The following is a 13,405-nucleotide window of genomic DNA, read 5'->3' as shown; positions in this document are numbered from 1 at the left end:
CAAACCCCCTATGACTGATCGAGAATTGGTAGACATGTTCATGGGCACCCTGACTGGCCCATTCTACAGCCATCTACTGGGAAGTTCTTCATCGGGTTTCACTGAACTTATATTGACAGGTGAACGTGTTGAAGGCGGCATCCGAAGTGGAAAGATACAAGCGGCTACCTCTTCAAGCACCAGAAAATCCTATCAGGGGAAGAATGAATCAAATGTTGTGTACAGTCAAAGAGGTCATAACAAGAAAAGTCGTGACCATACCATTGGAGCAGTTGCGATTGCAGCACCGCCGTCTCAAAACTTCCAGCACAGACAAGACAGGCCCAGAAGACAGTTCACCAGGATCAACATGACTTTAGCACAGGCACTACAGAGTATGCTAAAAGCAAATTTGATTACCCTCAGAGGTCCTCCTGCAAATCTCAACACTACTTCTCCTCGTTATAATCCCAATGCCAGGTGTGCATATCACTCCGATAGCCCCGGGCATGATACAAACGACTGTTGGTTGTTGAAGAATAAGATTCAGGATATGATCGACGCTGGAGAAATTGAATTTGATCCCCCAGAGACTCCTAATGTCATCACTTCTCCTATGCCTAACCATGATAAGACTGTTAATGTTGTGGATGACGATTCTCACATTTCTAATGTAGCTGACTTGGCATCTCCTCTCCCGATCATCAAGAGGAATTTATTGCAAGCTGGTTTATTTCCAGGTTGTGCTGAAAATTGCGATCTCTGCATACTCCGACCCGATGATTGTTTGAAGTTGAAGAATGGCATTCAACGACTGATGGATGATCGTACCGTTCTCTTCGAAAAGATTCCTAAGGCGGAAAACCCTATTGAAGAAATATCTGTGATTGCAAGGTCCAAAGTTCCAGTGAAGATTACCGCTACCAGGGCGCCTGTGAAGATTACTGCTGAGCCCAAGGTAGCCCCCCTAATCATTACTGCATCTGGCCCAATGCCGTATTCCTCAAGCAAAGCTATTCCGTGGAATTATGGAGGTGATGTTTACATCCATGGCGTAAAGCAAGTTGATAATTCTACTAATCCTAATGGCATTGTTGGGACTAGTAGAATTACTCGAAGTGGAAGGATATTCTCTCCAGAAATCTCACCTCCTGCCCTTGAAACTCGAGGAAAGGAACCAGTCCACCCTTCTCAGTCAGAGACACCGGTCGAAGTTACTACCGAAGATGTTGCCAAACAAGAAATGGAAGAAGTGCTGAAAATCATCCGCAAGAGTGATTTTGATGTGGTAGAACAGTTGGGGCATACTCCGTCTAAGATCTTGATGTTATCCTTGCTGTTATCTTCTGAATCTCATGCCAACGCGTTGATAAAATTCTTGAAGACCGCCCATGTACCTCAAGAGACATCTGTCGACCAGTTCGAAAATTATGTCGCCAACTTGGCTATTGACAATGGCCTAGGCTTTTCCGATGCTGACCTGACACCAGCAGGAAAGAATCACAATAAAGCTCTGCATATCTCCATTGAGTGTAAGGGGATCACTTTGTCTCATGTGTTGATCGATAATGGCTCTTCTTTGAATGTGCTGCCGAAAGTTGTGCTTGATAAACTTGACTGTAAAAGCATCGAACTGAAACCTAGTGACATTGTGGTACGTGCTTACGATGGTGCAAAGAGTGTTGTCTATGGCGAAGTAGTTCTCCCTATCAAAATAGGACCTCAAGTCTTTAACACTACCTTTCACGTAATGAACATTCGTCCCGCCTATTCCTGCTTGCTGGGACGCCCTTGGATTCATGGGGCAAGTGCTGTAGCTTCGTCCCTCCATCAAAAGCTGAGGTATCCAACGGAGGGCAAGATTGTCACTGTGTGCGGAGAAGAAGAGTACATTGTCAGTAGTGTGCATGCCTTCAGATACGTCGAGATGGATGGTGAATTCGTTGAGACTCCTTGTCAGTCATTCGAAGTAGTTCCTCCGATTAATCATGTCCTTAAGCCAACTTCCTGTGTGCCCAAGGTTATTCGTGCTCCTCCTGTTATGATTTCTCTGAAGGACGCTCAAGCCGTGGTCGAAGATGGTGGTCGTACTGGCTGGGGTCAACTGATCGATGTACCGTACAAGTCTGATAAGTGTGGCCTGGGGTTTAGCTCTGAAAACATAGTCAAAGATCAGATTAATGCTGTAGAAGATGCTGATAGCGATTGCGACTTGGATAGCTGGATTTTCCCAACAATTGGTGACGGACTCAATAATTGGAAGACTGAAGACATTATCCCGATTTCCTTTAGTCAGGAGTAATTGTTATTGTCTATTTTAGTGTTGCAAGTTTTTAATTTTTTACAATTGAGCTTCTTAAAGCATTGTGTCTATGCCCGGGGCACAATAGCTAATTTGTTAAGGGTTTTGTCATTTTCATAAGCATATTCACATTCAATAAATCAATGGACCTTTTTGAATTCAAATGTTGCGCTCTTTATCTTTCCTGTCATCTTCCAAACAAAGCTATGTATTCTTACACACACTCACGTAACAAATTGCAGATCCATACCCACTCTGGATCCTGTTGATAATAGTTATACTACTGTTCATTATGATTTCGAAAATCCGATCTACCAAGCCGAGGATGGAAGTGAGGAAGATTGTGAAGTACCTGGAGAACTTGCCAGACTGTTACTGCAAGAAGAGAGGACTATACAGCCGCACGAGGAGTCAGTTGAAACTGTAAATCTGGGTACCGAAGTAGACAAGAAAGAAATCAAAATAGGAGCAGGCTTGGAAAACAGTGTCAAGGGGAGATTGATTCAGATGTTACATGACTATGTAGAGATTTTTGCTTGGTCTTATGAAGACATGCCAGGGTTGGATACTGATATAGTAGTGCATCGTCTGCCAATGAAGGAAGATTGCGTCCTGTTAAGAAAAAGGTTCGTCGCATGCGTCCTGAAATGTCTGAGAAAATCAAAGCCGAGGTTATGAAACAATTTGATGCAGGTTTTCTGGCTGTTACTTCTTACCCTCAATGGGTTGCTAATGTGGTACCAGTGCCAAAGAAGGACGGTAAAGTGCGAATGTGTGTAGATTACAGAGATTTGAATAAAGCAAGTCCCAAAGACGACTTTCCACTTCCGCACATTGACGTTCTGGTAGATAACACCACTCAACATAAGATATTCTCATTCATGGATGGATTCTCGGGTTACAACCAGATTAAGATGGCGCCTGAGGACATGGAGAAAACTACGTTTGTGACGCAATGGGGCACTTTCTGCTATAAAGTAATGCCATTCGGTTTAAAGAATGCAGGGGCAACATACCAGCGCGCTATGGTGGTTTTGTTCCATGATATGATCCATCACGAAATAGAGGTATATGTGGATGACATGATAGCCCGATCTCATACTGAGGAAGAACATCTCAATCATTTATACAAGCTGTTTGAGAGGTTGAAGAAGTACAAGTTGAGATTGAACCCGAACAAATGCACCTTTGGAGTAAGATCCGGGAAACTCTTGGGCTTTATTGTCAGTGGTAAAGGAATTAAGGTCGATCCGAATAAGGTGAGAGCTATTCAAGAAATGTCAGTTCCCCGTACAGATAAAGAAGTCAGAGGTTTCTTGGGACGCTTGAATTACATTGCCCGATTTATCTCCTATTTGACTGCCACCTGCAAACCCATCTTCAAACTGCTGAGGAAAAATCAAGAGATGATGTGGAATGATGAATGTCAAGAAGCTTTTGACAAAATCAAGAAGTATCTCCAAGAACCTCCCATTCTGATACCACCAGTGGAAGGAAGACCTCTAATCATGTATTTGACCGTGTTAGAAAGTTCAATGGGGTGCGTGTTGGGACAACATGACGAGTCTGGTCGAAAAGAGCACGCCATATACTACCTTAGCAAAAAGTTTACCGACTGTGAAACAAGATACTCACTGCTCGAGAAGACTTGTTGTGCCTTGGCCTGGGCTACTCGCCGACTAAGACAGTACATGTTGAATCACACCACTTTATTGATTTCTAAGATGGATCATATCAAATACATATTTGAGAAACCTGCCCTCTCCGGAAGAATAGCAAGATGGCAGATGATTTTAACAGAGTATGACATCCAGTATACTACCCAGAAAGCAATCAAAGGAAGCGTGCTAGCTGATCATTTGGCTCATCAAGCGGTGGATGATTACCAATCTATGAATTTTGAGTTCCCAGATGAAGATGTCATGCTTGTTACTGATTATGAAGAACATGGACCAGATGAAGGACCCAAACTGGAATCCCGATGGACTATGGTTTTCGATGGATCTTCTAATGCATTGGGCAACGGTGTTGGTGTTGTAATCATCTCTCCCAGGGGTTGTCATACGCCTTTCACTGCCAGACTATGTTTTGATTGCACCAACAATATGGCTGAGTATGAGGCATGTATTTTGGGACTCAAGGCTGCTATAGACCTGAGAATCAAGTTTTTGAGGGTGTACGGAGACTCAGCCTTAGTAATCAGTCAGATCAAAGGAGAATGGGACACTAAACATCCGAACCTCATCCCTTATCGAGAGAGGGTGTTGACATTAATCCCATACTTCGAAGAGATTACATTCGAACATATTCCACGAGAAGAGAATCAGTTGGCAGACGCATTGGCTACCATGTCATCTATGTTCAGAATCAGATGGGATAATGAAGCTCCCATGATCACCATTGGACGATTAGAGGAACCAGCATATTGTTATGAACTCAATACTAATGAAGTAGAAGAGAAACCTTGGTTCCACGAAGTAAAAAGATATTTAGAAACTCAGGAATAACCTGAAGGGGCATCCATCAATGACAGAAAATTTCTGAGGAGGTTCTCCGTTAAATTCTTTCTGAGTAATGGAGTATTATACAAACATAATCATGATTCGACTCTGCTTCGCGGTGTGGATAAAAAGGAAGCAGAAAAGATTATGGAAGACATGCATGACGGTATTTTTGGGACTCATTCTAGTGGACACACGATGGCCAAGAAGATTCTGAGAGCAGGGTATTATTGGTCTACCATGGAAGCCGACTGCCACCATCACTCCAGAACTTGTCACAAGTGCCAGATCTATGCGGACAAAGTACATGTGCCTCCTGCTCCATTGAACGTGTTGACAGCCCCGTGGCCTTTTGCAATGTGGGGCATTGACATGATTGGAGAGATTAAACCTACTGCTTCCAATGGACATCGTTTCATTCTTGTTGCTATTGATTACTTTACGAAGTGGGTAGAGGCGGCCTCATTTGCTTCTGTTACCAAGAATGTGGTGGCACGGTTCATCAAGAATAGTCTCATCTGTCGGTATGGCATCCCTGAAAGAATTATCACTGACAATGGTACTAATTTGAACAACAAGATGATTACTGAACTCTGCACGCAGTTCAACATAAAACACCATAACTCTTCTCCGTACCGGCCAAAGATGAACGGCGCCGTGGAAGCTGCTAATAAGAATATTAAGAAGATCATACAAAAAATGACAGTCACATACAAAGACTGGCATGGGATGTTACCGTTTGCTCTCCACGGTTATCGCACTTCAGTACGCACTTCGACAGGGGCAACTCCGTTCTCTTTAGTCTACGGAATGGAAGCCGTTTTACCAGTGGAAGTTCAGATTCCCTCTTTAAGAATCATGAAAGAGGCGGGCTTAGACGAAGATGAATGGATTCAGACTCGACTCGATCAGATAAATTTGATTGATGAGAAGAGACTTGCGGTTGTTTGTCATGGGCAGATATATCAGAAGCGCATGACCCAGGCATTTAACAAAAGAGTCAAGAGACAAGTGTATCAAATCGGCGACTTGGTGATCAAGCGTATCATTCTACCACAAGGTGATTCCAGAGGCAAATGGACTCCCACATACGAAGGGCCATTTGTAGTTGTAGCACCTCAAATTTGCACCTATCATTGTACATACATTCTCATATTAGGTCATAGCATTAACATGGTCCACTGCATAACATTGCATTGTCCCTTTTGCCTCAAGTGCAAGATCATCAGGAGAATTAGGTCAAACTGATCAGGAGATCAGTCAATCAAGCAAGCAAGTGTGTTTTTCATTGAGCCAAGGCCCTAGGGTTGGTCCAACATGTTCACATGACTTGGGGATCCATTTGAAGTGTTTAGGTCAAAGATTGGATGCTCAGAGGTCATCAGTCAATGCACAATCAGTCAGAAACCCTAAAAAGTCAAACTTGGTCAACTGTGGTTGATTTTATGGTTTTGATGGATGGATTTGGTTTGAGAGGGCTTATTCATGTCCAAATAGGCCTCATATATCATGGCAAACAACATCATTGAAGAATTTGAAGCCAAATCAGAAATTTCCAAAAATAGAAACTGGACTTGTAATTTTAACTGCCAAAAATGGAAACTTCTTGAGCCTAAACTTACATCATGATACAAGCTTCAAATGAATTTTTGCCCAACATGAAAGTTGAAGATCTTGTTCTCCCATTTCCAAAAAGTCCAAGAACTCTCAATTCCCATGTATGGTTTGCAAGATATGATCAATTCATTTTCAAAAATTCTTGAACTTCAAAAGGCCATATCTCTCAAACCATTTGGCCAAATTTGGTGAGGTTTTTTCCAACAAGTCATATTTAACCTCCTCTTTCCAAAAATGTAACTTTCATGTACCAAAACCCTATGGATCAAAATGGCATTTTTTCACTATCATGTTTAATTTTCAAGTGTGGTGCAAAAGTGGAATTGTGAATTAAGCATTTTCAATCAGAATGGCCAATTGGGAATGACTTGGAATGTCATTTGTGACTTGCTACAAGGCCCATTTTCGTGCTCCTACCACCACACCTCACCATGTGCACCAAAATGACCAATTAGCAATTTGCTTCATTAAGTTAAGTGTGCTTAGCCTTTCATTAAGGGAACCTTAAACAGACAATAAAAACTCATTTTCTGGTCAGTATGCAACCCTAGCAGCCACAGAAAGAAGAGAATTCACTCACTCTCTCAAAACCTCATTTCTTGCCATTTTCAATTTCTGCCAAAAAAAACTCCCAAAGAACTCGACCTTGCCTTTGTTGCTTCACCATCTAAACAGCATTGTGAGCCCATTTCAACCACCATTCCATGGCAGATTGGGATTTGAGCATTTTCAAAGGTTGCTGAGCCAAAGCATCTTAGCCATCTATCATTACAAGCTTGGTTGGACATCTGTGTGAGCTCATATCATCAAAAACAACCACTGTTTCATCCATTTCTTCAGAATCAAGTAAATTTTCGAATCCCTAATTTCTCAAAACCATGATATGTACTTTGTAGATCTCTTATTCCTGAGCATATTAAGCTTTGAATCACTTGATTTGGTTGATTATTTCTTGAGTTATGTTGAAATGAAGTTTGGTGATGAATTGCACTTGTGCTCGATTCTTGAGTTATGCTGTGTTTTAATGAAAATTGATGGTAGATTCATGTTAGTTGAAGCTTGCTGATCGTTTCTGTATGCTCAATTTCATTTTCTGGAAAAAATTTGGTTGAGCTCGATTTGGGAATGATGAAGGTTGTTGCTGTTCTTCATAAAACCCTAATGTATGAAGCCTTGCCCGGATTCCTTCTGTTTCACGTATGCATGGCACTATTCCTTCATGCTGACCAATAGCAACATTCCCTTGGCCGTGCCTAAACGCAACCGTTTTGGTTAAGTGACCGCTTATTTACAAGTTTGCCACTCGTGGCACATGACATATTGGATTATATTATTTTTTTTCAATTTTAATTCCATTTTTGAACTCAAACTTTGAAAAATCATATCTCCATCATTTTAAATCCATTTCTCGTGGGAATTTTTGCTAAATGCTCATCATGATCTCTACTTTTTTATCATATTTTTTCCAGAATTTTGTGATCATTGGATTTTATTTGGCATATTGGTTTGTAACATGTATCCATTTCTTGTACATTTTGCCAAAACCTTTGTGAAATAGTCATGACTTATCCTATGGACTTGAAACTTTTTGAGCACAAGCTAGACACATTCATGTTTATTTTGATGTAGAGTTTGTGAATTTATCTTATCTGGATTGTGAGTTGTGAAATTTTGAAGTAGGGTGTGACAATTTGTGTCACACCATTGATGTGTAACTTGTTGATTTTTATAGCCATGCCTATTGACCTCCAAATGGATTGATTTTTTGTATGATTGAGCTTGAACATGTCTAGTTTGCATATGATTTTTTGTGGATTTGTTTATGGCATTTTCCAATTGTTTGAGATTTTCTCCCCTGTTTGACCAAAATGTTGACCTTATGTGATGCATGTGCCCATTTGTTTTGTGAAATGCTCATACTTTATTAGATGGACATGAAATTTTACATGAGATAACTAGACATCCTAAGCTTTGCCATGGTTTAAGTCCCATTCATTTATCATATGCCATCTCTGATTTATCATTTTTCTAAGTTGATGCATGATTGGTTGACTTCTTTGAGCGTGTTCAAAATTGCTTTGACTTTCTGATTTTCATTGACTGCCTTCCACTTGTCCAAATGAGATGAGATTTGACATGCTTACCATGCTATGTGTTAGGATTGATCATGATTTATTTGGTGATTTTTGGAAATGTTTTTAGTTTGCTTTTGATGCAAGTCTTTCTGTTGACTCCTATGAGCTTCTGTTTGCTATACTTTGACCTAAATTGTTCATGAAATGATGATAATGATTGATATAAATGTGAACCCAATTGGAATTGTTTCTTGATTGATTAAACATGATTTTGAATACTTGCCCTTTTCTGTTTTGACTTTTTCATTCCCTTTTGACCCTAGGCTCGACCTAGTGGTCCTGTTACTCACCTTTGAGATCATGTTTTCAGGTTGACCAACAAATGACCAATGAGACCAATTCTTTTTGATTGAGCTTGCTTGAATATCATTGATTAACTTGTTTGTTTTGTAGGTGGCTTGGCTCATATGCCTTGAGCCTTGTGCCTTGCACATTCACTTGCTTATGATTAACTGTTGACGTCTGTTTCCTTTTGCTTTGTTTTGAAGTTGCATATTAATGTCTGCTTGACTATTTCAGGTGCTTTTAGTTGCTCAGTTCCTTGTGAACTTTTGCTTTGCTTTGCTTGAATAAGCAATTTGCATTGAGGTATACTTCTAATCTTCATGTAGTCTGGAAGACCTGGCCTGTTACTTGGCCAGGCAACTGTCTGAAGTCCTCCTTAAGAGGCAATGTTTGTGACTGTTTACTTTTGTCCCTGTACATATTCAAAGACCTCCTAAGTGAAGAGGCAATTGGCAGAACCCAAGGGATATGCAATCTATCCCCTGCTATTCTGTGTGTCATCTGCTTTGCTCACACCACTGTGTTGATGCATTGCAGATACAAACCCAAGATCTTGTACAATTGTACAGTTGAGTCAGTTTCAAATGTGTAGAAGGGTTCCCACTTTCTGAACCCACACATTCTTGTCTTAAGCTCTCCCAGGCCAGGGATAAGAGCTGTGAAGTCCTATCTTCACTCACCTTTCATCTGCTTTACCTTAGCCCCTCAATGGCAAGGTTAAGAGCTAACACTACCCAGTTCCAGTGGTTTGTTTGTTGAGGTTGATATGACCCCTCGACTAAAACCTAGCCTTGATGTTTGAGCCCCTTGTTGGTGTGTTTATTTCATGCTGTATGTGCTTGTGTGGTGTGATTGTATCCCCTAGGTTTGCTAGACTCCGCGTAGTCTCGTTTGCATGTCAATTAAGGTAGCACGGTTCCTTCGTATAGGACTTCCTTTCTTGCTTGAGCTTTCCTAAAACACAAACAAACATTATCCCCTCTTAAGGATACGTTAACTCCTTCTGCTACAGGTGAGTAAGTCTCCAAAGGTCGAGCATCAGGTAGATTGCGCAGTGACGTTGTCCACTTAAAAAACACAAACCAACAAGAATAGTTTAGCCGAACTACGACAACTCTGATTCTCATGTCCAGATGAGATACGTAGGCACGAGATGCGATGTCTTGTCGAGTTTGATTAACAACTAACACTAATCCTTTCTCTTGCCCTCGTTGCGATCGAGACATTCTTTTCTCTCGCCCTCGTTGCGATTGAGACCTCCCCTTTCTCTTGCCCTAGTTGCAATCGAGACCCTTGCTTCCTGTGCAAGTTAGGTTTGGTGTGGCTTGCTTCCTGTGCAAGTCATGTTTAGGATAGGCTTGCTTCCTGTGCAAGTTAGCTAGAAACCTTAACTTAGGGACGACTTTGCATGACAACATCTAGGCTCGAGTCGTAGTCTCCCTAGTGTTGTGTCTCCCTCTGTTATCTGGTTAGGCTAGTCCTTTTTTCCTGCGTAGGGGAACTACGTCGCCCTGATCCTCATACCAGATGAGGTACGTAGGCAGGAGATGAACTGATCTCTCCGGGCGCCTTTTTTTCTTTTTTTGTGTGTGTTTGGCAACTATTAGGCTCGAGCTCTAGTCTCCCTATTAGTTCGCATGTGCGCCCTTTTTCTTTTTCAACCCTTTTGTCTTAACCACCCTGTGTGTGTGTTTTGGTTCGGATGCTGATGTAAGTCCAGTGATTGGCATTCAGGCTCCCCGTTTGCCTTGTGTGTGTTCTGGTTCGGATGCTGATATAAGTCCAGTGATTGGCATTCAGGCTCCACGTTTGCCTTTGCCTGTGTTTGTTTGTGTGCGTGTCAGCCGAGCTACGAATGCTCTGATTCTCCTTCGTCCGAGGAGATACGTATGCATAGGATGCGACATCCTAGCGAGCATGTGTCGTTTCCCCAGTCCGAACTACTTCGACTCTGATGTCTATGCCTGATAGACTAAGTAGGCCCAGGATGCGATACCCTGCCGAGTCAGTCTTGTCTGTTTTCTTGTGTCTCTTTCAGCCAGTGTGTGTGTGTTTGAGCAGTGTTTTAGCAACCATTTTCCTTCCTATTGTGCGTGGATCCCGTCGAGTACGACGGATGCGTAGGGGTGCTAATACCTTCCCTTCGCATAACCGACTCCCGATCCCATTCTCTTTGGTCGCGAGACCATGTTTTTTCCAGGTTTACTCTGAGCGTTTCCTTTCCCTCTTTTGGGATAAATAACGCACGGTGGCGGCTCTGTTGTTCTTGTTTTCCCGCCGGTTTTTCGCGTAATGCGACAGTAGTTAAGAAGGTATTCTCTGGTGGAGCCATGATACTTGCTACAATGGATGACGAAGAATTCCCGCATCCTGTGAACGCGGACATAGTCAAACAATACTACGCATAAAAGAGACCCGCTAGGTCGACGTATCTAGGCAAAAGTAAGGGCATCCCGGCGAACCAAAAGGGTTCGGGCAAAAATTAGGGATAAACGTATAAGAATGTACACCCGGCAGGTTGAAAACCTGAAAAGGCGGCTTGGGCAAAAAAGGGTACCCTGGTGGACTGAAAACCTGAAAAGGCGGTCCAGGCAAAAGTTAGGGATCAAAGCGTATGACTATGTCTCGTTCTCTGACAGCTTCATCCAAGTTAAAGGGACTGAACAAGCCAATCACTTCCATCCGACAGCAGGAGATGAGAGGCTCGAAGACATAATGACAGTAGTAGAATTAAAATCAACAGGACTTTTCCTTCATAGTTTTTTTCTTTATGTTCTCGACAATTTCCTCTTACTAGGATTTCTATCTCCTTGTACACAAATTGCCTGTTGATAGGCCCCCTTTCAAAATCAATACAATTTTATTTCCAAAAATACGTTTGTTTTACTTTCTCTGTTTTGTTTGCATAAATGTCCATTGATTTAATTCGAATTAATATATGCATTTGAATATGATTGATGTTTATCGAAAATACATGCATAAAATAGCAATGGCAATTACTAAAAGACTTCGGGATCGAGGAGAAGGTCTAACCAGGCGTTCAAATGAATCCGATTGCTAATTCTATTCCCCAGCAAAAACTAGTTATTCCCCAGAAGAAATTGGCATCACTAGATGGACTGGTCATCTCCTCCATCCCCAGCCAGGCCCTGTTGAGTATTTCTACCATCAGACAGAAGTCAAATATCCCCAGCTAAGAAAAGGTCATCAATACCAATATCTCCAACCAGAAGACTGAGATTTATTTCCCCAGTAGAGTCCCCTGGAAGAACCTTTCAGACACATAATCCATTCATTACATCATTTCACAGCATACGCATGCATACAATGTCCGCATTTGTTTTCGAAAGGCATAAAACATCTCATGCATCATGATATGGCATGAAGCTAACTTTATTTTTCAGGTTAATTATCCTCCTGATACAGTCAAAATAATGATCCATTCATACCGACATCGTTATCGATTACATCTACATCTTTCAGATATTCATTCTGACAAGCCCTCCGACATCATCCTAACGATGACATCTTTAAGCCCACCCCAGATATTCATTGCAAATATAACATATACAAATACTATCAGATATAGCCTAACGTACGGTTCATTCTGATTCATCCCAACATATGATTCCTGCAACAACTCAGATACGATCTAACGTACGATCCATTCTGACCTTCAACTACTCCAATACGGTCTAGCGTACGACCCATTTGGATCTTCAAATCCTCAGATACTGCCTAGCGTACGGTATATTCCGGGGTGTAGTCTAGCGTACGACTACTTTCTTCGTCAGATACGGCCTAACGTACGGCTCATTCTGCAACTCCAATGCGGTCTAGCGTACGACCCATTTGGATCTTCAAATCCTCAGATACTGCCTAGCATACGGTATATTCCAGGGTGTAGTCTAGCGTACGACTACTTTCTTCGTCAGATACGGCCTAACGTACGGCTCATTCTGCAACTCCAATGCGGTCTAGCGTACGACCCATTTGGATCTTCAAATCCTCAGATACTGCCTAGCGTACCGTACATTCCGGGGTGTAGTCTAGCGTACGAATACTTTCTTCGTCAGATACGGCCTAACGTACGGCTCATTCTGCAACTCCAATGCGGTCTAGCGTACGACCCATTTGGATCTTCAAATCCTCAGATACTGCCTAGCGTACGGTACATTCCGGGGTGTAGTCTAGCGTACGACTACTTTCTTCTTCAGGTACGGCCTAACGTTCGACCTATTCTGCATCTCCAATACGGTCTAACGTACGACCCATTTGGACCTTCAACTCAGATACGATCTAGCGTATGATCCATTCTGATCATGTATCCCAAGCAGCGCATAACACATTTTGACTCCCCAGCGAAGTCGACAGCCTAATGAATGACTCACGATACGGTCTAGCGTACGACCCGGTGTGGCACCCATGTCTTCAAATTGGTCTGATGTACGACACACTCTGAAGCTCTCATCATCAAACTTCCTGGATGGCATCTTTAAGCCCATCTCCGTCAAGACTAATTAACAAGTGCAAATTTTCGGGGCATTCTAGTGTTCAATAATCTTCCACCTCCAGACCACGAATGG

This window comes from Lathyrus oleraceus, chromosome 7 (assembly GCF_024323335.1).
Source record: "Lathyrus oleraceus cultivar Zhongwan6 chromosome 7, CAAS_Psat_ZW6_1.0, whole genome shotgun sequence".
Lineage (NCBI taxonomy): Eukaryota > Viridiplantae > Streptophyta > Magnoliopsida > Fabales > Fabaceae > Lathyrus > Lathyrus oleraceus.
Note: the sequence above shows the minus strand (reverse complement) of the source record.